Source organism: Pistacia vera, unplaced genomic scaffold, assembly GCF_008641045.1.
Source record: "Pistacia vera cultivar Batoury unplaced genomic scaffold, PisVer_v2 Contig899, whole genome shotgun sequence".
Taxonomy (NCBI): domain Eukaryota; kingdom Viridiplantae; phylum Streptophyta; class Magnoliopsida; order Sapindales; family Anacardiaceae; genus Pistacia; species Pistacia vera.
The window spans coordinates 356,646-383,799 of record NW_022196777.1 but is presented as its reverse complement, the minus strand read 5'-3'; positions in this window follow the sequence as shown (position 1 = coordinate 383,799).

Below are 27,154 nucleotides of genomic sequence, written 5' to 3'. Positions count from 1 at the left end.
ATCCATAGATGAATAAAAAGTGTTAAGCTCACCAAAATATGTATTTAAATGCAATAAGATGTTAGAGATGCATATAGACATGATGGGAAACATGTAAGCATATCCTCGTATACCGGTTGAGGAAAGATGAATAAATGCTTCAGATATTAAATAACTTGTAAGCACGACTCTCGATGACATGAGCTCCAGATGAATTTGAGGCTAGATGATATGAAGTGCTTAAGACGCTAAGAAAAGTTTGATCGGCTACACGTTAAATGCTTCATATGCATTTAGTTGCATTACATGAGTTATGATGTTATTTACATCATGAGATGATTTATACTCATGTTAGATGATATTTAGATGTTATATCATGACATGTAATGTGTGTGTACTATGCTTACATACTTATTTGTATGTGTATGCATTGATGTTTATATAGCCATGGGATAAAATGATGAAAGACATATGAAATAGAAAGGAAAAAAAAAAAAAAAAGGAAAGTATCCATAGATTTAAAAGATAAGTGGTGTGTTAACAAATATGTTTAAATGAGGGTCAAATAGCACATTTAGAATGCAATGGATCATTCCTTACTGATCGATTAGTGCTCACCCTTTCATTGTTGATTGCTTTGCAGGTAGACAGAAGCGAAGGATGCTAGAGACAGCGAGGCTACACATGAGGGGAGATGATTTATTGTCATCTTGATGTAAATATTGTAAATGATAAATGTTTGCGAAACACCTTTGGAAGCTTCCACCCTATAAATATGTTTTGATTGTGTAATTTTTGGATAAATTCTTAAAGTTTCTAAATTATAAGTTTGGATCCCTCCTGACATTTTATATGCATGTTTTGGATATTATTATTAGTATCCTTACATAGATTTTTTTCGAAATACAACTCGTTCTCCAGACATGTATCCCCGGGATTCTCATTGAGGGATATTTAGAGGATACCTGATTAGAGGGGGGTTTTACACATCCTAAACTGGGAATTCTTGTGCTAGATGTGCCACATTTTTTGGGTATGAAATGAGCTTTTCGTTTATATCTTACGAGTCTTGTAACTCCTCCCAGTTCAAAAGTTATGGTTGTTTTAAGTTGACATGCCCATTTAGGTATTTCGGGCCCTGTGTTTGTGCTTCTGAAGCACAACCCTCTCTAGGAATTCTTGTGCTAGATGTACCAAAATATTTGGCTCAAAACGAGCTTTATGTTGATATCGTATAGGCCCCTAACTCGTCCCTAAGCAAAAGTTATGGCCATTTTAAATTGACATGCCCATTTAGGAGTTTTAGGCCTTGTGTTTAAACTTCTAACGCCCAGCCTTCCCCATAAATTCTTGTGCTAAATGTTCTATGTCGAGCTCAATATGAGCTTTCTGTTGATATCTTACGAGTCTCGTAAATTCTTCCAAGTCAAATGTTATGGTTGTTTTAAGTTGACATGCCCATTTAGGACTTTTGGGCCTTCTGTTTGGGCTTCTGATGCGCAACCCTCTCATAGAATTCTTGCGCTAGACATGCCACATTGTTGGGCTCAAAATCTAGAAGTTCTATGTCAAGGTCAAAACAAGCATTTTGTTGATCTCTTGCAGGTCCCATAACTCCTCCCAGATCAAAAGTTATGGCCGTTTTAAGTTAACATGCCCATTTAGGACTTTTGTGCCTTGTGTTTGGACTTCTGATGCATACTTCTTTCCAAGATTTCTTGTTGTAGATGTGTCACATTGTTAGGCTTGGAACGAGTTTTTCGTTGATATCTTATTGGCCCCATAAATCCTCTCGGATCAAAAGTTATGACCGTTTAAAGCTGGCATGCCCATTTAGGACCTTTTGGCCTTTCATTTCGACTTCTGACATGCAACCCTCTCACAGAATTCCTATGTTAGACATGCCAATTTATTGGGATCGATATGAGCTTTCCGTTAATATCTTACGGGCCCCAGAACTCATCCCGGATCAAAAGTTATGGCTATTTTAAGTTGACGTGCCCATTTAGGACCTTCAGGCCTTACGCTTGGGCTTCTAATACACAGCCCTGTCCAGGAATTCTTGTGCTAGACTTTCCACATTGGGCTTGAAATGAACTTTTCATTGATGTGTTACGAGACTCGTAACTCCTACTGGATCAAAAGTTATGGCCATTTTAATTACGTACTCTAATTTACAACTATTGGGCCTTGTGTTTAGGTTTCTAACATGTACTGGTCACTAGGAATTCGACATGTCACATTGTTGGGCACTAAAAGGGCTTTCCGTTGATATCTTACGGGCCTCGTAACTCCTTCCAAATCAAAAGTTATGGTTGTTTTAAGTTGACATGCCCATTTAGGACTTTTGGGCCTTGCATTTATGTTTCTGATGCACAACCCTCTCCAGGCATTCTTGTGCAAGACATGCCACATTATTTGGTGCAATACAAGCGTTCTAATGATATGTCATAGGCCCCGTCATTGCTCCCAGATCAAAAGTTATGGCCATTTTTAATTGACATGCCTATTTAAGACATTCTGGCCCTGTGTTTGGGTTCTGAAGCACAACACTCTCCAAGAATTCTTGCGTTAAACATTTTGCATCAGATTCAAAATGAGCTTTCAGTTGATATTGTTAAAGCCCCGTAACTCCTTTCGGACCAAAAGTTATGGTTGTTCTAAGTTGACATACCCATTTAGGACTTTTGGGCCTTGTGTTTGGGCTTTTGATGCGTAGCCCTCTCGTAAAGTTCTTGTGTTGTACATGCCATATTTTTGGGCTTGAAACAAAATTTTCGTTGATATCTTATGGGCCGCATAATGGCTCCTATATCAAAATTTATGACCGTTTTAAATTAACATGTCCATTTAAGACTTTTGGGCCTTTCGTTTGAGCTTTTGATGTGAAACCCTCTCTAGGAATTCTTTTGGTAGACGTACCATATTGTTGGGCTCAAAACTAGCTTTCTGTTGAAATCTTACGGGCCCCGTAACTCCTCCCAGACCAAAAGTTATGGCTATTTTAAATTAAGATGCCAATTTAGGACTTTTGTGCCTTGCGTTTGGGCTTCTAACATGCATCCCTCTTTAGGAGTTCTTGCACTAGAGGTGCCACATTTTTGGCTCAAAACAAGCTTTCAGTTGATATCTTACAGGCCCTGTAACGCCTCCCAGATCAAAAGTTATGGCTGTTTTAAATTATATTGCCCATTTAGGACTTTTGGGTCTTGCGTTTAGACTTCTGATGCACAAACCTCTTCAAAAATTCTTCTGCAAGATCTTCTACGTCAGGCTTAAAACAAACTTTTTGTTGATATCTTACGGGCCCATAACTCCTCCTGGATAAAAAAATTATGATTGTTTTAACTTTGCATGACCATTTAGTACTTTTGGACCTTCCCTTTGGGCTTTTGACGCATAGCCCTCTCTAGGAATTCATATTCTAGACATACCACCTTTTTGGGCTCGAAATGAGCTTTCTGTTGATATCTTACGAGCCCCGTAACTCCTCCCAAATCAAACGTTATGGCCGTTTTAAGTTGACATGCCCATTTAGGACTTTTGGCCTTGCATTTGGGATTCTGACTTACAGCACCCTTTAGGGATTCAAGTGTTGGACTTTCTTCGATGTGCTTGAAATGGGCTTTCCGTTGATATCTTACAGGACCCATAATTTCTCCCAGATCAAAAGTTATGACCATTTTAAGTTGACATGCCCATTTAGGATTTTTGGGCCTTGTGTTTAGGCTTCTGATGCGGAACCCTTTTTGGAATTCTTCTATAGATGTGCCATGTTGTTGGGCTCAAAATGAGCTTTCCATTGATATCTTACAGGCCCCGTAACTCCTCCCGGACTAAAAGTTATAGCCATTTTAAATTGACTTGCCCATTTAGGACTTTTGGGTCTTGCGTTTAGACTTCTGACACATAGTCCTCTTAATAAATTCTAATGCTGGAGCTACTAAATTGTTGGGCTCAAAGCGAGCTTTCCATTGACATCTTACAGGCCCCATAACTCCTCCCAGATCAAAAGTTATGGTCATTTTAAATTGACTTGCCCATTTAGGACTTTTGGGCCTTCTGTTTAGACTTCTGATGCATAGCCTTCTCCAGGAATGCTTGTGCTAGACATGCCACATTGTTGGGCTCGAAATGAGTTTTCCTTTGATATCTTATGGGCCTCGTAACTCTTCCCAAATCAAATGTTATGGCCATTTTAAGTTGATATGCCCATTTCAACCTGTTTGGCCCAACGTTTGGGATTCTACCGTACAACCCTCTCTAGGAATTCATGTGTTGGACTTTCTATGACAGACACAAAATGAGCTTTTTGTTCATATCTTACGGAACTCTAATTCCTCCCGATCAAAAGTTATGGTCGTTTTAAATTGACATGTCCATTTAGGACTTTTAGGCATTGCGTTTGGGCTTCTGACATGTAACCATTTTTGGAATTCTTATACTAGACCTGCCACATTGTTAGGCTCAAAAAAAGGTTTCTGTTGATATCTTCCAGGCCCCATGACTCATTCGAGATCAAAAGTTATGGCAATTTTAAATTGGCATGCCCATTTTGGACTTTTGGGCCTTGTGTTTGGGCTTTGGCATGCAGCCCTCCTTAGGACTTCTTGTGCTAGAGGAGCCATATTGTTGGGCTCAAAATGAGCTTTTCGTTGATATCATATAGGCCTCATAACTCCTCCTGAATCAAAAGTTATGGTTGTTTTAAATTGACTTGCCCATTTAGGACTTTTGGGCCTTACTTTTAGACTTCTGACATGTAGCCCTCTTAGGAATTCTTGTGCTAGACATTCTACGTTGGGCTCAAAATATCTTATGGACCTGTAACTCCTCCTAGATCAAAAGTTATGACCATTTTAAATTTGCATGCCCATTTAGTACCTTTGCACCTTTGCTTTGGGCTTCTGACATGTCACCCTCTTTAGGAATTCTTGTGCTAGACGTGTGGTGTGCTGTCGTAGGCACCCAGAATTAAAACCTAAAAAACACATGTAGTAGTGTGAGTCAGGATCATTCCCACGGAGAGTGTCTAGCCGAATTTAATGTTATGTTAACCAGTATGGGGGGGTTCTGAGTTAAACAGAAACAATTTCGAGAAAACGACAATTCATATCAATCAATCAATCAATCAAAATAACAAACCTTGGTCTAAGTCAACATCCACCATCGGAATCTTTCAACCGATCATCGATACCAAAATAAATCAATTCATACCCTGAATATTCACCACTGGAACTATTTTCCTATCTCTCCTTAGTTGTAATTAATTAAGAAACAAGCGATCTAATTAACCTTACTACTAAACAACCCTAGACAAGCGCTAAAGATTTAATCTAGTGGCAGCCTTAAGACCTAGAGAGATCGATGAAGCTAAACAACACAAACTCAAGCGGTTGCATTTAATTTAGTCGAGTGTTCTTCTTAAGAATTACTAATTCCTGACGCAGCAAATTATTAACCCTAATTGCTTCACAAGTTAGAGGAATCAAACAATTACGGATTTGATATCTAACTTAGCAGTAGATTGCAACAATTAATAAACTAGTAGGCCTCCTAGTAATTAAACACAACAATCATAAAAATATGCATGGAAGAACATTCAATACTCAACCATAAATTGAACACTTAAAGAAAGAAAACCAGATTGATCTCACAGTTTGTTGATTCCGAGGTCTTGTTTCCTTCAACCAAGTTCTAAAAATTAGCCACTCATGGCCATCACGAAAATTCCAAGGAAAAATGAAAATCCACCAGAGAGAGAACAGAGAGGCGTGTGTGATCTCCCTAATCCCTAATCTGATCTCCCTTTAAAAATATCTAATTCGAATTCTGATTCTACTCAATCTAAATCTCCTAAAAATATTCTAAAATCCCAAAATAACCTTTATCCTAATCTGAGTAATCAAAAATAAAATAAAGTCTTAATACAAAATAGGAAAATGGTAATTCCAGCTGTAACTTGCGTGCAACAGGTCCTCAAATCTTCCAATAACAAACTGCCTATTTGAATTGCGTGACAAGGCAGAATGTTCTAGAACGTTGGTAGTGCAGGTGTATCAACTTCAAGCCCAATTACAACCTTGATTCAGCTAGATCTCTCCAAACTCAAAACATGAAATTGTAGATCTCTTTCTTAGGGTTCAACATCATTTTGAATTATCTCAATTGGAGCTCGGATGAGAGAGTTATGCCCAAATTACGAAGCAATGTCGAAACTATCCAAATTCACCTAATTAGTTTTGTTTTGCATTTAACGCCTCCATTTGCCTCCTAAATCAAAATAGAATAATAATGAGTACATTTAGGAAACAAATAAGTATAAAAGACTAGACATTAAAGGGGGTAAATATGTCATTTTTCATTCTCATCAAATTCCCCCACACTTAGCTTTTGCACGTCCTCGGGCAAACTAATTCAAACAAACACTACACTCAAGTCATATCAAGAACACCATCATCTCAAGTCATATCAAGAACACCATCATGATGCATAAGCAACAATACTTAATCCATGCATATTCATACCTAACTTAGGCAGCAACAAAATAAAATAAAGTATAGTTAATGACATTCATCTCTCTTCATCATTTTCCAAAATTACTCTCAATCAGTCAATGCAAACAAGGAAACTAATCACAACCAATTCATGTACAACTCACCTCTCAACTTTTTCTTCAACTGTTTCTCTTTACTACTACAAACTAGGTAGCAAACTAGGGATATTTTTTTTTTTTGTTTGTTTTGAAAAAGAATGAGTGCATTTTATGCTCCATCTCATTTCATGGTTGTGTTTATGAGTAAGTGCGTTTTACGCTCCACCTCGACTCACCACATACCTTTCTTTTCTTTTTCCTATTTGCTTTAACCCAAATTTAGGACTAGCTTAAGAGAAACACATTTTTTTTCTTTTAAGGGTTGTTATACACTCCTCAATCATGCTTCGTCACCAAGTTCACACAACTTATCAAGACATATTGTTTCAAACTACAAAGATTCAAATCTGATTAACTTTATTTTATGAAATATTGCTAACATCCTAAGTCAAGGAATATGCTTAACTTTATTTTATGAAATATTGCTAACATCCTAAGTCAAGGAATATGCTCAATAACAAAGTCAAGTTACTATTTCATGCATCACTAGACGTTCAAAGATATGACTTAAAGCATAAACCTTCCTAAAAACAAAAAACTATTTTAACAAATTAAAACACAACCTAAATCCCCTCCCCCACACTTAAAACTGACATTGTCCTCAATGTAAGATGAAATGCAAAGAAAAGGCAAAAATAACCAAAATTTAAAATGCGAGAATAAGAAAACAAACTCCCCTTGGGTTGCCTCCCAAGCAGCGCCTTTGTTTATTGTCGTTGGCTCTACTCAAGGCTTTTCTTGTTGCGATGCACTGAGTTTACTTGAGAAGATCACCGGTAATGTTCCTCTGTCTCCAAGGAACATGTTCTTGAGGTAACTAGGGAGAGGCTTCAAATCTGGAATGGGGGCCTGCAAAACAGAAGGTAAAGGCTGCTCATTAGAAATTGGTAATGCAATATAAGGAAGGTTACCTGATTGCTGCTGTAACTTTGGAGAATCATTCAACGCTGTAACAATTTCCTGCAAATCAGTACCCAAAGCTAACTCCTCATTCTCTTTCTCAAGATGTTTACTACTAACAACTTCCAATCCATCTTTTCCATCAAGTTCAAAGACTTCCTATGCTAAAGAATCAATCACATCAATAGAATAAATAGGATTATCATCATCATCATCATCATCATCATCATCATTACCATCATCATCATTAGGATATTTTATGGCATCATAAATATTAAACTTAATGATTTGACCATCAAATTCCATGGTAAGTATGCCACTATGAACATCTATCTTAGTCTTGGATGTTTTTAAGAAGGGTCTTCCTAACAAAATAGATGCAGATTGTTCTCCATTTTCCATATCAAGCACATAGAAATCAGTAGGGAAAATCAGTAGGGAAAACTAAGTCATTAACTCATACCAAAACATCCTCAACTACACCCTTAGGATAGACATTAGATCTATCAGCTAATTGTATCACAATACCAGTTTTATTCAAAGGTCCAAGTTTCAAAGAAGCATATATAGAATATGGCATGACATTTATAGAAGCTCCTAAATCTATCATGGCTTTCTCAAACATAGTGTTACCTACCATACAAGGGATAGTAAACATACCTGGATCTTTGCACTTTGTTAGGTGTTTTCTCTGAATCACTACAGAAACATTCTCTCATACTCTCACCTTTTCACACCCTTTAAATTTCTGTTTCCTCTTAATTGTACACAGTTTTTTCAAGAATTTAGCATAACGAGGAACTTGTTTAATAACATCTAAAAGTGGAATATTTACCTCGCATCTACGAAAAGTCTCATAAAAATCTCTGTATTGCTCATCTTTTCTAGATTCTGCTAAAGCTTGAGGAAAAGGAGGTATTGGTTTATAATCAGAAAGAAGCGGAAACTTACGCTTAGGAACATCATCGTCGTTGGGAACATTCCTGTCTACAATGACGTTTTTCTCATTTTCTTCCTTCAACGATGTAGGGGCTGCCTTTGTTGGAATCTCCACCTCTTTACCACTTCTCAAGACGATCGCACTTACATTTTCTCTTGGATTTACCACCGTTTGAGAGGGCAATTTCCCCAAACTTTGCGCCTTCAGCTTACTGATTGTGGTTGCCATCTGTCCCATCTGATTCTCCAAACTCTAAACACTAGCCCTCGTCTCTTGTTGAAACTACAAAGTATTAGTGGCAAGAGACTTAACAATATCTTCTAAAGACATACCAGAATTAGAAGTTTGGCCCGGTTGTTGTCTAGGGGGGTATGGTTGCTTATACTGCTGGTAATTTGGGCGGTTTTGAGGGTGTGGCTAATTCAATTGTTGATTCCCATAGCCAAGATTGGGGTGATCCCTCCATCCCGGGTTATATGTGCTCGAATAGGGATCATACTTCCTTTGCGGTTGTCCAGGAAAACCACCTGCTACATTCACTTGCTCAATAGGCTCCTCTTAAAGAGTTGGGCACATATCAATTGGATGCCCTACTACCGAACAAATTCCACAAGCCTTCACTGTTTGAATGTTATCTACAGCCATTTGACGAACAAGAGAAGTTAGACTCGAGATTTTTTGTTCAGCGAAAGAAATATTTACCTCATTATTATCACGCCTAGATGGAAGGTCAAGCCTATTGCCAAACTGTTGAGAATTGGCCGCCATATTTGCAATCAAGTTTCTCGCGGCCTCAGGAGTCTTATCCACCAAAGCTCCTCCACTTGTAGCATCAATCATGCTCCTATCAGTGTATGTAAGGCCCTCATAGAAGTACTAGATAAGTACTAATTTGATGATAGGGGTAGCTTGCACATAATTTCTTAAAACGTTCCCAGTATTCATGTAGGGATTCTCCATTATGCTACCTTATGCCACAAATTTCTTTCCGAATGTTAGCCGCCCTTGAAACTGGGAAATATTTCTCCAAAAACAATCTCTTCATCTTGTTCCATGTGGTTATAGTCCCGAAGGGTAGATAATAGAGCCAATCCTTAGCCGAATCCTTCAAAGAGAATGGAAAAGCTCTTAATTTAATTTGCTCCTTGGTCACCCCCGTAGGTTTCATACTCGTGCAAACCACATGAAGCTCCTTTAAATGCTTGTGAGGATCTTCACCTGCAAGGCCATGAAAAGTGGGCAAGAGATGTATTAGTCCAAATTTTAATTCAAAAGTAGTTGTAGCATCTAAAATAGGAAATGTTATGCATAAAGGTGCTTGATTTAAATCAGGAGCAGCAAGCTCTTTCAAAGTCCGATTTCTAGCCATAACGTCCTCCTCTTTTAACTCAGAATTGCTTTCCTCAGAATTTCTCTGAACTTCCTTCCTTAACCTACGCAAAGTGCTCTCAATTTCTGGGTTGAACGTTAAATCACCAAGATGAGAGGACCTAGTCATAAAACAAAAAACTCATAAAAGAATTAGAATAAATGACAAATAATGAAAACTAACTAGAAACAAAAAAAAATTATGTTTTTTTATGACCAAAAACACAAAACTGGCCAAAAACCCTATCAAACGTTGTTTTTTGGCCTCGACAGGGTAGGGCTAGTGAATCTAATTCCACCAAAAATCTTGTCGTGAATAGTACTGCAAAATTTTTTTTCCAAAAAAAGAAAAAAGAAAAATAACATGAACAAAATAAAAATCAACTAGAATCACTCCTCGGAAATAGCGCCAAAATCTGGCGTGCTATCGTAGGCACCCAGAATTAAAACCTAAAAAACACATGTAGTTGTGTGAATCAGGATCATTCCCACGGAGAGTGTCTAGCCGAATTTAATGTTATGTGAACCAATATGGGGGGGTTTTGAGTTAAACAGAAACAATTTCAGGAAAACAACAATTCAAATCAATCAATCAAATAACAAAACTTGGTCTAGGTCAACATCAACCATTGGAATCTTACAACTGATCATCGATACAAAAATAAATCAATTCATACTTTGAATATTCACCGTTGGAACTATTTTCTTATCTCTCTTTAGTTGTAATTAATTAAGAAACAAGCGATCTAATTAACCTTACTACTAAACAACCCTAGACAAGTGCTAAAGATTTAATCTAGTGGCCGCCTTAAGACCTAGAGAGATCGATGAAGCGAACAATCACCACACTCAAGCGTTTGCATTTAATTTAGTCGAGTGTTCTTCTTAAGAATTACTAATTCCTAACGCAGCAAATTATTAACCCTAATTGCTTCACAAGTTAGAGGAATCAAAGAATTATGGATTTGATATCTAACTTAGCAGTAAATTGCAACAATTAATAAACTAGTAGGCCTCCTAGTAATTAAATGCAACAATCATGAAAATATGCATGGAAGAACATTCAATACTCAAACATAAATTGAACACTTAAAGAAAAAAAACCAGATTGATCTCACAGTTTGTTGATTCCGAGGTCATGTTTCCTTCAACCAAGTTCTAAAAATTAGCCACTCATGGCCATCACAAAAATTTCAAGGAAAAACGAAAATCCACCAGAGAGAGAAGGGAGAGGCGTGTGTGATCTCCCTAATCCCTAATCTGATCTCCCTTTAAAAATATCTAATTCGAATTCTAATTCTACTCAATCTAAATCTCCTAAAAATATTCTAAAATCCCAAAATAACCTTTATCATAATCTGAGTAATTGAAAATAAAATAAAGTCTTAATACAAAATGGGAAAATGGTAATTCCAGCTGTAACTTGCGTGCAACAGGTTCTCAAATCTTCCAATGACAAACTGCCTATTTGAATTGCATGACAAGGCAGAATGTTCCAGAACGTCGGTAGTGCAGGTGCGTCAACTTCAAGCCCGCTTACAACCTTGATGAAGCGAGTATCTCTCCAAACTCAAATCATAAAAGTTGTACATCTATTTCTTAGGGTTCAACAGCATTTTGAATCATCTCAATTGAATATCGGATGAGAGAGTTAGGCCCAGATTATGAAGCGATGTCGAAACTGTCCGAATTCACCTAATTAGTTCCATTTTGCATTTAACGCCTCCATTTGCTTCCTAAATCAAAATAGCATAATAATCAGTACATTTTAGGCAACAAATAAGTATAAAATACTAGACATTAAGGAGGGTAATTTGCTTCTTTTGATTTTCATGTTGGCCATGGGTGGCTGATTTTTGTAACTTTGTCGAAGGAAACGGAGACCTCAGAATCAACCAACTGTGAGATCTAATCTATTTTATTTTAGTGTTCAATTTTCTGTGTATATCTTCATGATTGATGTATTTAATTACTAGGAGGCCTACTAGTGTATTATTTGTTGCAATCTACTGCTAAGTTTGATATCAAATCCGTAATTGTTTGATCCCTCTAACTTGTGAAGCAATTAGGGTTAATAAGTTGATGCATTAGGAATAGTAATCTTAAGAAGAACATTCAACTAAATTAATACAACAGCTTGTGTTGGTGTGTTTAGCTTCACGATTTCTCTAATTCTAAGGCTGCCATTAGATTAAATCTTTAGTGTGTCTAGGGTTGTTTAATGGTAAGATTAACTAAGATCGCTGTGTTCTTAATTAATTACAATTAAGGAGAGATAGGAAAATAGTTCCAAGGGTAATATTCAAAGTAAGAATTGATTTTTTGCATCAATGATCAGTTGTAAGATTCCGATGGTGGATGTTGACGGAGACCAAGTTTTGTTATATTAATTGATTTCGAATTGAATGATTTTTTTTTTTTTTTTTTTTTGTTTTTGTTTTTGTTTTTGTAAGATTGTTTTCTGTTTTACTCAAAACCCCCCAGCCTTATTCACATCATAGAAAATTCGGCTAGACACTCTTTGTGGGATCGACTCTTGCTTACCCTATTTACAGTTCAATAGTTAGGTTAGGAAGGTTTTAATCTTGGTTGCCTACTACAGCACCAGCCTCCTAAATCAAAATAGAATAATAATGAGTACATTTAGGCAACAAATAAGTATAAAATACTAGACATTAAAGGGGGGAAATATGTCATTTTGCATTCTCATCAATGTGCCACATTTTGGGTTCGAAATGATCTTTTCGTTGATATCGTATGGGTCCGTAACTTCTCCCAAATCAAACGTTATAGCCGTTTTAAGTTGACATGCCCATTTGGGAATTTGGCCTTACATTTGAGATTTTGACGTACAGCTCTCTTAAGAATTCATATGCTGGAGTTTCTATCGTGGGCTCGAAATGAGCTTTTTGTTGATATCTTACGGGACTAGTAATTCCTCCCGGATCAAAAGTTATGGTTGTTTTAAGTTGACGTGCCCATTTAGGACTTTTGGGCTTGCGTTTGTGCTTCTGATGCATAGCCCTTTTTCGAATTCCTATGGTAGACATTGTAAAAACCCCTCCAATCAAGTATCCTCTGAATATCCCTCAATGAGAATCTCGGGATACATGTTTGGAGAGCGAGTTGTATTTAGAAAAAAGAAAAACTTGTGTAAGGATAATAATAATAATATCCGAAACATGCATATAAAATGTCATGCAGGATCCAAACATTAATTTCAAAACTTTAAGAATTTATCCGTAAAATACACAATCGAAACATATTTATAGGGGGGGAAGATTCCAAAAGGTGTTCACAAATATTATCATTTACATTATTTACATCAAGATAAAAACATCAAGATGACAATAAATCATCTCCCCTCATGTGTAGCCCCGCGTCTCTAGCATCCTTCGCTTATGGTCTACCTGCAAAGCAATCAACAATAAAAGGGTGAGCGCTAATCGCTCAGTAAGGATGATCTGTTTCATTCTAAATGTGCTATTTGACTTTATTTAAACATATTTGTTAAAACATCACTTATCTTTTACATCTAGGGATACTTCCCCTTATTTTATTTTATTTTTTTCCTTTCTATTTCTATGTCTTTCATCATTTTATCCTATGGCTATATATACATCAATGCATACACATACAATTAAGTATGTAAAGATAGTACACCACATTACATGTCATGATATAACATCTAAATATCAAACATGAGTAAATCATCTCATGATGTAAATAACATCATAACTCATGTAGTGCAACTAGATGCATATGAAGCGTTTAACGTGTAGCCGATTAGACTTTTCTAGCATCTTAAGCACTTCATACATCTAGCCTCAAATTCATCTAGAGCTCATATCATCGAGAGGTGTGCTTACGCGTTATTAACATTTAAAGCATATATTCATCTTTCCTCAACTGGTATACGAGGATATGCTTATGCGTTTCCATCATGTCTATTTGCATCTCTAACATCTTATGGCATGTAAATACATATTTTGGTGAGCTTAATACTTTTAATTCATCTATGGATTATCAATCCATTTACATTACCTCTTGCTCACATACATCATCTTAAAACATGTATTACATTGCATCTTCATGCCATTTCATAACATTAATCATGCATTTACATCATGACCATGTATATCTTTCAAAGATCATCTAACTAATGGTAAACCTTAGTACATGGCATAATTACAATAATACATTAATAATCAATTCATAATCATAAGAATTGATCATGTTAAATCTTAAACTTTAATAACTAATTTATACTTCAGGCCATTTTCCATCCATTTCTCAAATGAATTGGCTCTTGGCATAAACATAAAAGTTATAGGTCTGTGTCTTAGCTTTCTAATGCTTCATGAATCATCTCATTCCAATTGTTATAACTCAAGTTATGGTTGAAATACTGAAGTAGGTTTAACAAAACCCCTAAGCTTACTAAATCCAAATTTTCACATTAACTATGCCACATCAATTCCTATTGACAATTAACCAATAGGTCAACTTATGGATCAAACAAACCTCCCCTTAGTAGTCTTTAACATCTTAAAGGAAGTGTAAAATCTTATTCCCATAATCATCCATTATTGTTATAACATTGTAAGCTAATGCAAACAACACTTTTAATAGCAACCATTCAACACCAAGTGGCCTCCAATACTACAAGTTTTGCCACAATCAGCATCCACACTTCATTTTCTTCAATCAAACATAACAACTCATAAAACATAAATAGCAATAACTTCATGTATAATGAATTCAAGGCAATAAGTAGAATAAATGAGTTCAACTACACTTGCCATCAACTAATTCTATGCCTTAAAGCCTTAATTTAAGGTTTCATAAAAATCTACAAACCCTAGCATAAACCCTAAAGTCATGGGAGGTTCTTCCCTATGTTTTTAAAGAATTCCTCCAGCAAATCCTTTGCCTTTGTCTTCTTTACACCTTAATCCTACATATATAACATTATACCTCGACATCTACTTCAAATCTTCAAATCACATCAAAACTAAAGTTTTTAATCCTTACCTTAAACCCTTCAAATTGAAGATCCAAGGCTCCTATCTTGCTCTCCTTGAAAAAAATAAGCAAAACTCCTTTAAAACTTAGAGAAAGAAAGCTTGTTTCATGGAAGATTTGAGAGAAAATGGAATAAATGTTGAGGAAATGCTCTCTCCCTTGGCTTGAACGAATTTAATCTCATATATAGGAAAATATTTCATTTATTTTCCAAAATTATGCTATTGGCCCAATTATTTTAATTGTATAACTCATAAGTCCTTAATTCTTCATATAAGGGCATTTTGGTCATTTTACACTAGATATAATTATTACTTAATTAATGCCATTAAATGCAATGATGCCTACTCATTTTTGACTTTTTTTATGCTTATCCATAGGAAAAATGACCATTTTGCCCCTAATGCCCTTCTATGAATAATTGATTCACACCATTCCAAATGAATCGACTATTTGCCCTTAGTTAGATTTTATGCTTTTTAACATAAAATTAACATCTAAAGGACTATTTTGAGTTAGGAATATACCTTTGACATCTTGGGTATTACAGACATGCTGCATTATTAGGCTCAAAACGTGGTTTCTGTTGATATCTTATGGGCCCCATAACTCCTTCGGGATCAAAAGTTATAGCCATTTTAAGTTTACATGCCCATTTAGGACTTTTGGGTCTTGCCTTTGGGCTTCTGACATGCAGCCCTCTTTAAGACTTCTTCTGCTAGAGGTGCCACATTGTTGGGCTCAAAACGAGCTTTCTGTTGATATCTTACGGGCCTTGTAACTTCTCTTGGACCAAAAGTTATGGCCGTTTTAAATTGACTTATCCATTTAAGACTTTTTGGCCTTGCGTTTGGACTTCTGATGTACAAACCTCTTCAGGAATTCTTATGCTAGACGTTCTACGTCAGGCATGAAAGGAACTTTTCATTGATATCTTACGGGCCCGTAACTCCTCCTAGATCAAAAGTTATGACCGTTTTAAGATTGCATGCCCATTTAGTACTTTTGGACCCTTTAGGCTTATAACGTGTAGCCCACTCCAGGAATTGTTATGCTCAACGTGCCACATTGTTAGGCTCAAAATGAGGTTTCCGTTGATATCTTGTGGGCCTGTAACTTCTCCCAAATCAAACATTATGGCCGTTTAGAGTTGACATGCCCATTTGGGATTTGTCGGCCTTGCATTTGGGATTTTGACATACAACCCTCTTTAGGAAGTCATGTGCTTAGCTTTTGTACAGCGGGCTTGAAATAAGCTTTCTTGATACCTTACTGGACCCGTAATTCCTTCTAGATCAAAAGTTATGGTCATTTTAATTTAACACGCCTTTTACGACTTTTAGGCCTTGTGTTTGGGCTTCTGACGCGCAGCCCTATTTGGAATTCTTGTGCTAGATGTGCCACATTATTAGGCTCAAAACAAGGTTTTCGTTGATATCTCACGAGCCTCATAACTCCTCTGGGATCAAAAGTTATGGCTGTTTTAAGTTGACATGCCCATTTAGGACTTTTGGGCCTTGCGTTTGGGCTTTTAACACACAACCCTCTTTAGGACTTCTTGTACTAGAGGTACTAATTCTTGGGCTCAAAACAAGTTTTTTGTTGATATCTTAAAGGCCCTGTAACTCCAGCCGATCAAAAGTTATAGCTGTTTTTAGTATGCATGATTATTCAGAACTATTTGGCCTTCCGTTTGCGCTTCTAACCTATAGCTCGAACTAGGAATTCTTGTGGTAGATTTGCCACATTTTTGGGCATGAAACGAACTTTTTGTTGATGTCTTATGGGCCCTATAACTACTCCTAGATTAAAATTTATGGTCGTTTTAAATTTACATGCCCATTTATTTATTTTGGACCCTGTGTTTTAGCTTATGATGCACAACCCTCTCTACGTATTCAAGTGCTAGACGTGTCAAAATATTTGGCTTGAAATGAGCTTTCCTTTTATATCATACGAGCCCCATAACTCCTCCCGAATCAAAATTATGGCCATTTTAAACTGACATACCCATTTAGGACTTTTGGGCCTTGCATTTAAGCTTTTGATGCACAACCCTCCCTGGTAAATCCTCCCGTATCAAATGTTATGCTTGTTTTAAGTTGACATGCCCAATTAGGACATTTGGGCCTTGCATTTGGGCTTTTGACGTGCACCCCTCTTTAGACATTCTTGTGCAAGACCTGCCACATTATTTGGCTCAAAACAAGCTTTCTGTCAAAATGTTACTGGCCCCGCAACTCCTTTCGGATCAAAAGCTATGGTCATTTTTAATTGACATGCTCATTTAGTACTTTATGGCCTTGTGTTTGGGTTTTGACGCATAACCCTCTCCAAGAATTCTTGTGTTAGATGTTTTGCATCAAGCTCAAAACAAGCTTTCCGTTGATATTGTACAAGCCCTGTAACTCTTCTCGGACCAAAAGTTATGGTCATTCTAAGTTGACATACCCATTTAGGACTTTTATGCCTTGCGTTTGGGCTTCTAACGTGTAGCCCCTCATGGAATTTTTGTGTTAGACATGCCATGTTTTTGGGCTTCAAATAAACTTACCGTTGATATGTTATGGGCCGCATAACGGCTCTCAAATCATAATTTATGGCCTTGCATTTGGGATTCTAACGTATAGCCCTGTTTAAGAATTCATGTGCTAGACTTCTTATGACAAGCTCGAAAAAAGCTTTTTGTTGATATCTAACAGGACCCGTAATTCCTTCCGAATCAAAAGTTATGGTTATTTTAAGTTTACATGCCCATTTAGGACTTTTGGGCCCTTTCTAGAACTCTTGTGTTATACATGCTATATTGTTAGGATCAAAACGAGGTTTTCGTTGATATCTTATGGACCCTGTAACTCCCCCAGGATCAAAAGTTATGGCCATTTTCAGTTGACTCACCCATTTAGGACTTTTGGGCCTTGCGTTTGGCTTCTGAAACACAACCATCTTTAGAACTTCTTGTGCTAGAAGTGTCACATTTTTAGGCTTAAAACGAGCTTTCTATTAATATCTCACATGCCTCGTAACTCCTCCCGGATCAAAAGTTATGGTTGTTTTAATTTGACTTGCCAATTTAAGACTTTTGGGCATTGCGTTTAGACTTCTGATGGGCAGCCCACTTCAGGAATGCTTGTGCTAGACGTTCTATGTCGAGCTCGAAACAAACTTTCTGTTGGTATCTTACGGGCCCGTAACTCCTCCTGGATCAAAAGTTATGACCATTTTAAGTTTGCATGCCCATTTAGTACTTTTGGACCTTCCCTTTGGGCTTTTGATGCGTAGCTGTAATCTCTCACTAGGCAAGTATTCACTGAGCATCCTATAGAGAGAATCCAGAGAATCGCTAACTTAAAAAGGTTGTTCGTCTAAAATTGTTATATTTAATCCAGCTATAAAATACTATTACGCAATGACTATTGCTCACATATATAAAAATAATAAGAATCATTTTCTAATGAATCGGAAAGCGCAAAGATGTTTTTCTAAATATTATTACTACCAAAACTACATACATAAATCCACATTAATTTCATCACCGAGACAGTGTGTGAAACCCTTTCACCAACTTGACGTCTCCGATCGCTACAATCTAATACCTGTAAAAATAAAGAAAGCAACGGGGTGAGCTATAAATACTCAGTAAGTAAATCAAACCTAACTGTGCTCTTACTCCACTATCCTTGTTTTCACTGTACTGCTTCCAACTTTCTGCTTGCTTTCTCTCTTTATTCTCAGGCGTACTACTTAGCAGTCTTTTATTTTTCTTAAATCTTTCTAGTGCTATGCCATTATTTATCATTTTATTTCTCTTCTCTGCTAGATTATATCTTTTTGTTTCCTTCTCTACTCAACAAATCGCTAAGTTTCTTTGCTATTTGTCATGTTTCTAATTTCTATTCTTTTCTAGCATATATCTAATTTCTATTCTTTTCTCGTATATCTCTAATTTCTTTTCTATTCTTATAGGCTTCTATTTTCTTTTCTTCTCCACTCTTATGGGTTTCTATTTTCTTTTCTTCTCTATTTTTATGGGCTTCTATTTTCTTTTCTTGGCTAGTCAAACATGCAATAATAAAATAAACTCTTTAATCTATGCATAAATGCATAAGATGCAATGCACATAAAATGTCAGATGCATATGCAAATGATCATGTTTGTATTCTTTCTGAAAATTCTTCTCTAATTCTTTCTGAAATTCGTTTCTTTTTCTTTCAGAAATTCGTTCTGTTTTCTATTTCTTATTATATTTTTCTTTCTTTTTCTCTTTCTGTATTCTATTATGGTTTGCCGATCGGACTAGGCTGATGCATAGATTTGGAACCCTGGCCGTGTGAGCGTATTCTGAAATTCTTTCTAGGTACAGTCCTCATCCACATGCACTTCTAGCGGATTGTACAATTATGTTTTCTATTCTGAGGCTATCACTGATGGCGACGTTTTCTATTCTTGTAATACCCAAGATGTCAAAGGTATGTTCCTAACTTAAAATAGTTATTTAGTAAACATAAAATCTAACTAAGGGCAAAATAGTCGATTCATTTGGAACGGTATGAATCAATTATCCATAGAAAGGCATTAGGGGTGATATTGTCATTTTTCCTATGGATAATCATTTAAAAATTCAATGATGAGTAGTCTTCATTGCATTTAATGACATTAATTAAGTAATAATTATGTCTAGTGTGAAATGACCAAAATGCCCTTATATGAAGAATTAAGGACTTATGAGTTATACAACTAAAATAATTGGGCCAATAGCATAATTTTGGAAAATAAATGAAATATTTTCCTGTAACTGAGATGAAATTCGTTTAAGCCAAGGGAGAGAGCATTTCTTCAACATTTCTTCCATTTTCTCTCAAATCTTCAATGAAACAAGCTTTCTTTCTCTAGGTTTTCAAGGAGTTTTGCATAATTTTTCAAAGAGAACAAGATAGGAGCCTTGGATCTTCAATTTGAAGGGTTTAAGGTAAGGATTAAAAACTTTAGTTTTGATGTGATTTGAAGATTTGAAGTAGATGTTGAGGTATAATGTTATATATGTAGGATTAAGGTGTAAAAGAAGACAAAGGCAAAGTATTTGTTGGAGGAAGTCTTTAAAGAGGTAAGGAAGGACCTCCCATGACTTTAGGGTTTATGCTAGGGTTTGTAGATTTTTATGAAACCTTAAATTAAGGGTTTAAGGCATAGAATTAGTTGATGGCAAGTGCAGTTGAACTCATTTATTGTACTTATTGCTTTGAATTCATTATACATGAAGTTATTGCTATTTATGCTTTATGAGATGTTATGTTTGATTGAAGAAAATGAAGTGTGGATGCTGATTGTGGCAAAACTTGTAGTATTCGAGGCCACATGGTGTTGAATAGTTGCTATTAGAAGTGTTGAGGTGTTGTTTGCATTAGCTTACAATGTTATAGCAATAATGGATGATTATGGGAATGAGATTTTACACTTCCTTAAAGACGTTAAAGACTATTAAGGGGAGGTTTATTTGATCCATAAGTTAACCTATTGGTTAATGTCAATAGGAATTGATGTGGCATAGTTAATATGAAAATTCGGATTTAGTAAGCTTAGGGGTTTTGTTAACCCTGCTTCAGTATTTCGACCATAACTTGAGTTATAAAAATCAAAATGAGATGATTCTTGAAGAATTAGAAAGCTAAGATACAGAGCTATAACGTTTATGTTCATGCCAAGAGCCAGTTCGTTTGATAAATTGATGGAAAATGGCCTGAAGTATAAACTGGTTATTAAAGTTTAAGATTTAACATGATCAATTCTTATGATTATGGATTGATTATTAATGTATTATTGTAATTATGCCACGCATTAGTTAGATGATCTTTGAAAGATATACATGGTCATGATGTCAATGCATGATTAATTTATGAAATGGCATGAAGATGCAATGTAATACATGTTTTAAGATGATGTATGTGAGCAAGAGGTAATGTAAATGGATTGATAATCCGTAGATGAATTAAAAGTGTTAAGCTCACCAAAATATGTATTTACATGCCATAAGATGTTAGAGATGCATATAGACATGATGGGAAACGCGTAAGCATATCCTTGTATACCGGTTGAGGAAAGATGAATATATGCTTTAGATGCTAAATAACGCGTAAGCACGCCTCCTGATGATATGAGCTCTAGATGAATTTGAGGCTAGATGATATGAAGTGCTTAAGATGCTAAGAAAAGTCCGATTGACTAGACATTAATGGTTCATACGCGTTTAGTAGCATTACATGAGTTATGATGTTATTTACATTATGCGATGATTTATGCTCATATTAGATGATTTTAGATGTTATGTCATGATATGTGATGTGCATGTACTATGTTTACATACTTATTTGTATGTGTATACATTGATGTTATATAGCCATGGGATAAAATGATGAAAGACATATGAAATAGAAAGAAAAATAAATAAATAAAAGGGGAAGTATCCCTAGATGTAAAAGATAAGTGATGTGTTAACAAATATGTTTAAATAAAGATCAAATGGCACATTTAGAATGAAACGGATCATTCCTTACTGAGTGATTAGCGCTCACCCTTTATTGTTGATTGCTTTGCAGGTAGACTAGAAGTGAGGGATGCTAGACACAGCGGGGCTACACGTGAGGGGAGATGATTTATTGTCATCTCGATGTTTTTATCTTGATGTAAATGATAAATATTTGTGAAACACCTTTTGGAATATTCCCCCTATAAATATGTTTCGATTGTGTATTTTACGGATAAATTCTTAAAGTTTTGAAATTATATGTTTGGATCCTGCATGACATTTTATATGCATGTTTTGGATATTACTATTATTATCCTTACACATATATTTTTTCTAAATACAACTCGTTCTCCAGACATATATCCTCAGGATTCTCATTGAGGGATATTCAGAGGATACCTGACTGGAGGGGGGTTTTACATTTGGTATCAGAGCAAGTATTTTGTGACTTTAAAAAAAAAAAGGGTGTTTTAAGATGTTTTCCATTACGGAGTCAGGCATTTATGAAAGTCGATGACAATATCCCTTATGTAAAGTTCCGCTGCTCAAGTTGTCGAATCGCTATAAGTATGTTTACATGATTTATGTAAGGATTGATTAGATGATCAACATTATATGTGTGACTATGATAGGGAATAAATATGAGGAAATCCGGGAGAACAGATCCAGGTCGCAGTGATGCTTCGAATGCACAAGATGTTCCAACTGCACCTGAAGCTCCTAAAAGCGCTCTGGGTTTAGATGTTGCAATATTGGAGCGTATGATACAAGAGGCTGTTAATAGAGCTTTAAGGAGAACCCCGCTAGAAAGTTCAAGTACTCCGGTGACAATAGGAACAACCAATGTGGTACCAAGTCAAGCAATAGGGACGAGTACTCCAGAAGCAATGGTTGCCCCAAAACAGATTGAACCAATTTATGGCCTCTCAAGTAAACATCAGCCTCCAAAATTTAGCGGTACTAATGATCCAATAGTAGCTGAACAATGGATCAAGTTGGTGGAGAAAGCTACTACTCTATTTCCTATGATAGATCAAGAGAAGATCCAGTATGCTACGTACTTGTTGAGAGGAGATGCTATGACATGGTGGGAGCTTATGGAGCAGACTCAAGATACCACCATTCTCACTTGGTCAGGGTTTAAGGAATTGTTTGAGGAGCAGTACCGGACAGCAGACATGATATCCTCAAAACTACAAGAGTTTATTAGTCTGCAACAAGGAAATATGACGGTCAAAGAGTATTCAATCAAGTTCAACTCCTTGGCTAAATTTGCACCCACACTAGTCAGTACACCATAGACCGGATTGGAAAGATTTGTGGGGGGACTTCATCCCACTATTGCCAAAGATGTTATGTCGGGTCATCAGCCCTCCCAAACATATAGTGAAGCACACGCCAGAGCCATCAAAGTAGAGGTGTACTTACGGAAGGAGACCAAATTAGCTATTTCCCCAACAGTGGCAAGTAGTCCTCTCTAGCTTGGCCAATCCAATAATGGAAAACAAGTTGTTAGCAAAGATGATAAGGGTAAAGGCAAGTAAGGAGTCTTACCTAAAGCCAACAGGAAGGACATGAAGAAAAAGGGCTAACAAAGGAAAGGTGAGGTCAGTTACTGTAAGAAATGTCAGAGAAGACACCGGGGTGAATGTCTAGTGGGGACCAATGTTTGTTTCAGATGCCGCCAGCCAGGTCATATTGCTAGAGATTGTGCCATTGGTTCTACTGTTAGAGTAGATGCCCTAGAGCCAATCAATTATTGTAGAATTGACTCTTAACAATAATGTTCATTAATCAATAAAAAGACATTTTATTCTATATCGCGTAAATCATTATTATTGCAATATGTATTGATATACTTCCTTAGAATGGTAGAACCGTGACGAGGGTATCAAGTGTTTCAAATCTTGATAGTGAGAACCCTATGAGCACATATGGTGGCCATTCTAGAAACGTCCGTAGGCCTAGTATTATTCTGAAGTAAGGGCACAGATAATACGGTAAGGCTATCATAGTGTTGAACGACCCTATCGAAAGACAGTGACTGATCTCACTTGTTGAGGTGGTTTGGTGACAACTTGCAACACATGGGTGCTTGTATACCGCAGCAAGTTCAATAGACTGACCCACCCGAGGATTCCATATGGATGGCAACCCCAGTGTCTATGGAACAAATCCTCTAAGAATGGTGGTGCATGTGATCCTTAGACTTGGAGTCACCAAGTGCCTTGTGCACGATTGGTGTAGTTTGACAATAGCTAACGCAGTTTTCAGAGCGTCAATACGGTGTGATTGGCTCATCAAGGAGTGTATCAAGACTATGGTGGATTGACAGAGGATTCATCATCTGGTAGGGAGAAAGTTATTCACGAGCAATTCAGTAATGGCAATGACACTAAAATGTGGCCATAGTGGGATTGAGTTGTTGCTCTATCAGTTTTATAAACAGGTCATTGTCCAGAATTGAAAAATATTGAGAGTAATCGAAGGTTGACATATTTCTATGCCTTGTCTCGTCAGAGAACAGTATGATGAAAGGATCAGATTGTACGTAACCATATCATTGAAGGTAGCTCTTGTGTAATCCGAATCTATCGGGTGGCCATGATGCCTTGCTAGGGGCCAACTTGGTCTGTGTTAGTGAGAATAATGTGTTAATCGGTACTAACACTACGTATGATGGGGAGATAGGGTCACACACATAGAAGCAAATTTAAGATGGAGAAGAAGGGTGTTTTCGTCTTTTTAGGCAAAGGGTATTTTGGTAATTTCAAATGCAATTAAATTTGCTGAGGTCGTAGCCTTTATTTAATTTGATATAAAATTAAATAAGTGAATTAGTTTAAATATGTTCGCATATATTTAAATAAATTATTGTTATTGTAAAATGTGTGTGTGTTTGTGTTGTGTGTTTAATTGAATTTAATTGAGATAATGATAAATAAAATAAAATATCTTCAAAGGGGGTTTTGGGTTGGAGCCCAAGCCCTTCCATGAAGGAATAGTGCACACTTTGTGAAATATAAATTAACACACTGTTCATTTCACACATTTAAAAGAAAGAAAAACAATCAACCCCAAAAACACTCTCCACGCTAGATGCTTTTTGCTTTGAATCAAGATACTGGATTTTCTCTTTGTTCTTAAAGGCTAAAGAGGATCTAGCAAATCCCTCTTAGTTCCTTGAGGTTATTTTTGGTGGACTACACCGTTCGATCTACCACTTGGGTCGTTAGCAAAATACGCTTAGAGACAAGCCGGAGGAGCCTTCAAATGTGCGTATGATTTCTCAAACTCTAAACTAAAATCTGCATATTCTTATTTTAATATAATAAACTGTAATTTTGTACTAGATCTTGGTTCTAAGTAACGATCCATGTCGTAAATATTTTGTTTTTAAGTGCTTTACTGGATCGTTTACAACAGTAAAACCCATAAGGTGTAAATGGGTCTTCAAGAAGAAGACTGACATGGATGGCAGGTTCACACTTATAAAGTACACGGTTGCCAAAGGTTTCAAACAAATTCAGGTATTGACTATGAGCAAACCTTTTTGCCGGTTGCCATGATTAATCCATCCGAATTAGCTTGCGATTGCTACATACATGATATGAGATTTGGCAAATGGATGTCAAAATGGCTTTCCTGAACGGAAACTGAAGAGGATGTGATAGCAACCTGATGGTTTCGTCCTTGATAGGCAAGTTGAGAAGGTATACAAGTTTTAGAGATCCATTTATGGACTCAAGCAAGCTTCAAGGAGCTGGAACATCGTTTTGATGAAGCGTAAAAAAATTCGGTTTTATCAAAAACGAAGAGATGAGCCCCGTGTTTACAAGAAAGTGGGTGAGAGAGCAGTGGCATTCCTAATGTTGTATGTCGATGACATACTTCTGATCGGAATGATATACCGAACTTGTAGTCAGTAAAACTAGCAGTGACATAGTCGCTCAAGTAATAAAGTGATGGGTAGGATATCTGTCCCACGAGGAATGTTAGCAAAGCACTAGTTTCCTAAACGTTATCAAGTTGAAGAATCGAATTCTTTGGATTGGTGGAGCAAATTGTATGAAAAAGAAAACAAAAATGAAATTAACGAAGAAATTAATCTTAATTAAGAAAGCAAAGTGAAACACAGAATATCAATTCAAGCAAAACGGGTAGGGTTCTGACTTCGTTTGGACTTTTATGGGTTAAACCTAAAAATTCACTATTTTCACATTCATGCGCAATGGTTGTAAATCGGATTCACTAATATGTTACATACCTTGGTATGTTCCTATTATCCTTAACATTCCGCCCCAAAAAATGAAGGTTAATAATTCTAAATCATTAAGCACAGAATCCTAAATTGATTTCATTAATTCTGAATCTACTCTAGCATCCAATACTATAATGGTGATTACCCAAGAGCCTAACATGAATATTTCTCAATCTCATATGTTCATCAATACAGCATTTAATTTAGAGTAACACACAACCAAAGCTATTCACATGGAGATAACACAATCAAAATACTTAACCCTTAAAATCCAAACTACAATCAAAACCCTAACCCAAAAAAGATTAGTTCATAGCTAAATTAATATACCAAAACGAAAAACAGAAATAAACAAGTAAACATAATGAAACTGAGATGAAAGATAAGAAATCTCCCCAAAAGATGGATCTTCTAGTCAAAATCTGAACCTTCTCTCTTAAACAATCCGAAAAACTCAAGCTTTACTCTCAGAAAAGTGTAAAAACGGCTAAACCTAAACAGCTCAAGCTCCTTGGCAAAAGGTTAAGTTTTCTTTTATACTTAGTCCAAAAACCCAGCCAAAAACACGCACACACAAACTGGGCGTTTACAAAACTGAATAAGTTGACTGTCGCCGCGGAAGATGAAAGAATCCCACATCGTTCTGGCTTACTTCGCGCGGCGAAGACAACTTCTCGCGGGGGAACTCTTCAAAAGTTCTGAAATTTACAAAACCACTCTGCTTGCTTCTTCATCGATTCTTCGATTTTCGGCTCTCTTCCTTGGAAACAAGCTCATCGTGCTTGTTGTTGCTTGGACTCTCTATCTTCTGAGATCCCCTAATTTCTGAGCAAAACTATCCTTTGTCTTTGTTTGCTCAAAAAGTCCATTTTAACCTGAAACAACGAAAAGTAAAGAATTAAGCACCAATTCAGGTAAAAATGCACTAGAAAGTACTGAAATCTAACAAAAAGATCAAATAAAAACTGTATAATTTACGGATTATCAACTACCCCCAAAATAAAGAGATGCTCGTCCCGAGCATGCAGTACAAAACTAATGAAAACAAGATAAAAACAAAAAACAAAAACATGAAACACACAAAAAAAACTGAAAAAACCAAATCAACAAAACTCAAATTCCACAGTGAATTGCCTAGAAATTGCACATGTCTCACAAATTGTTGAAAAATTATATCAGGAAATGTTCGACACTCAAGAAGTTATAAGCTACATCGACTGTCTTCCTCAATCGGTCACCAAGTAGGTGATCCCACTTCAATCCACATTCCAAATTCCCGGATTATTTTATGCAAAAATTGTAAAGTTTACCAAATGGTGGCAGACTCCATAAGCCTAAATACGAACTACTCTCCACTAATGAGGACTAAAAACAGTGAGAATCAAAGGTCTTTAAAAACTTGTAAATTAGGCTTGGGTCATGGGCTCCGCATAAAAGGATAGGAAACAAGTGAAGAGAACTCGGTTGTCCTAAGCAAAACTCAAATCAAATCGAAACCACACT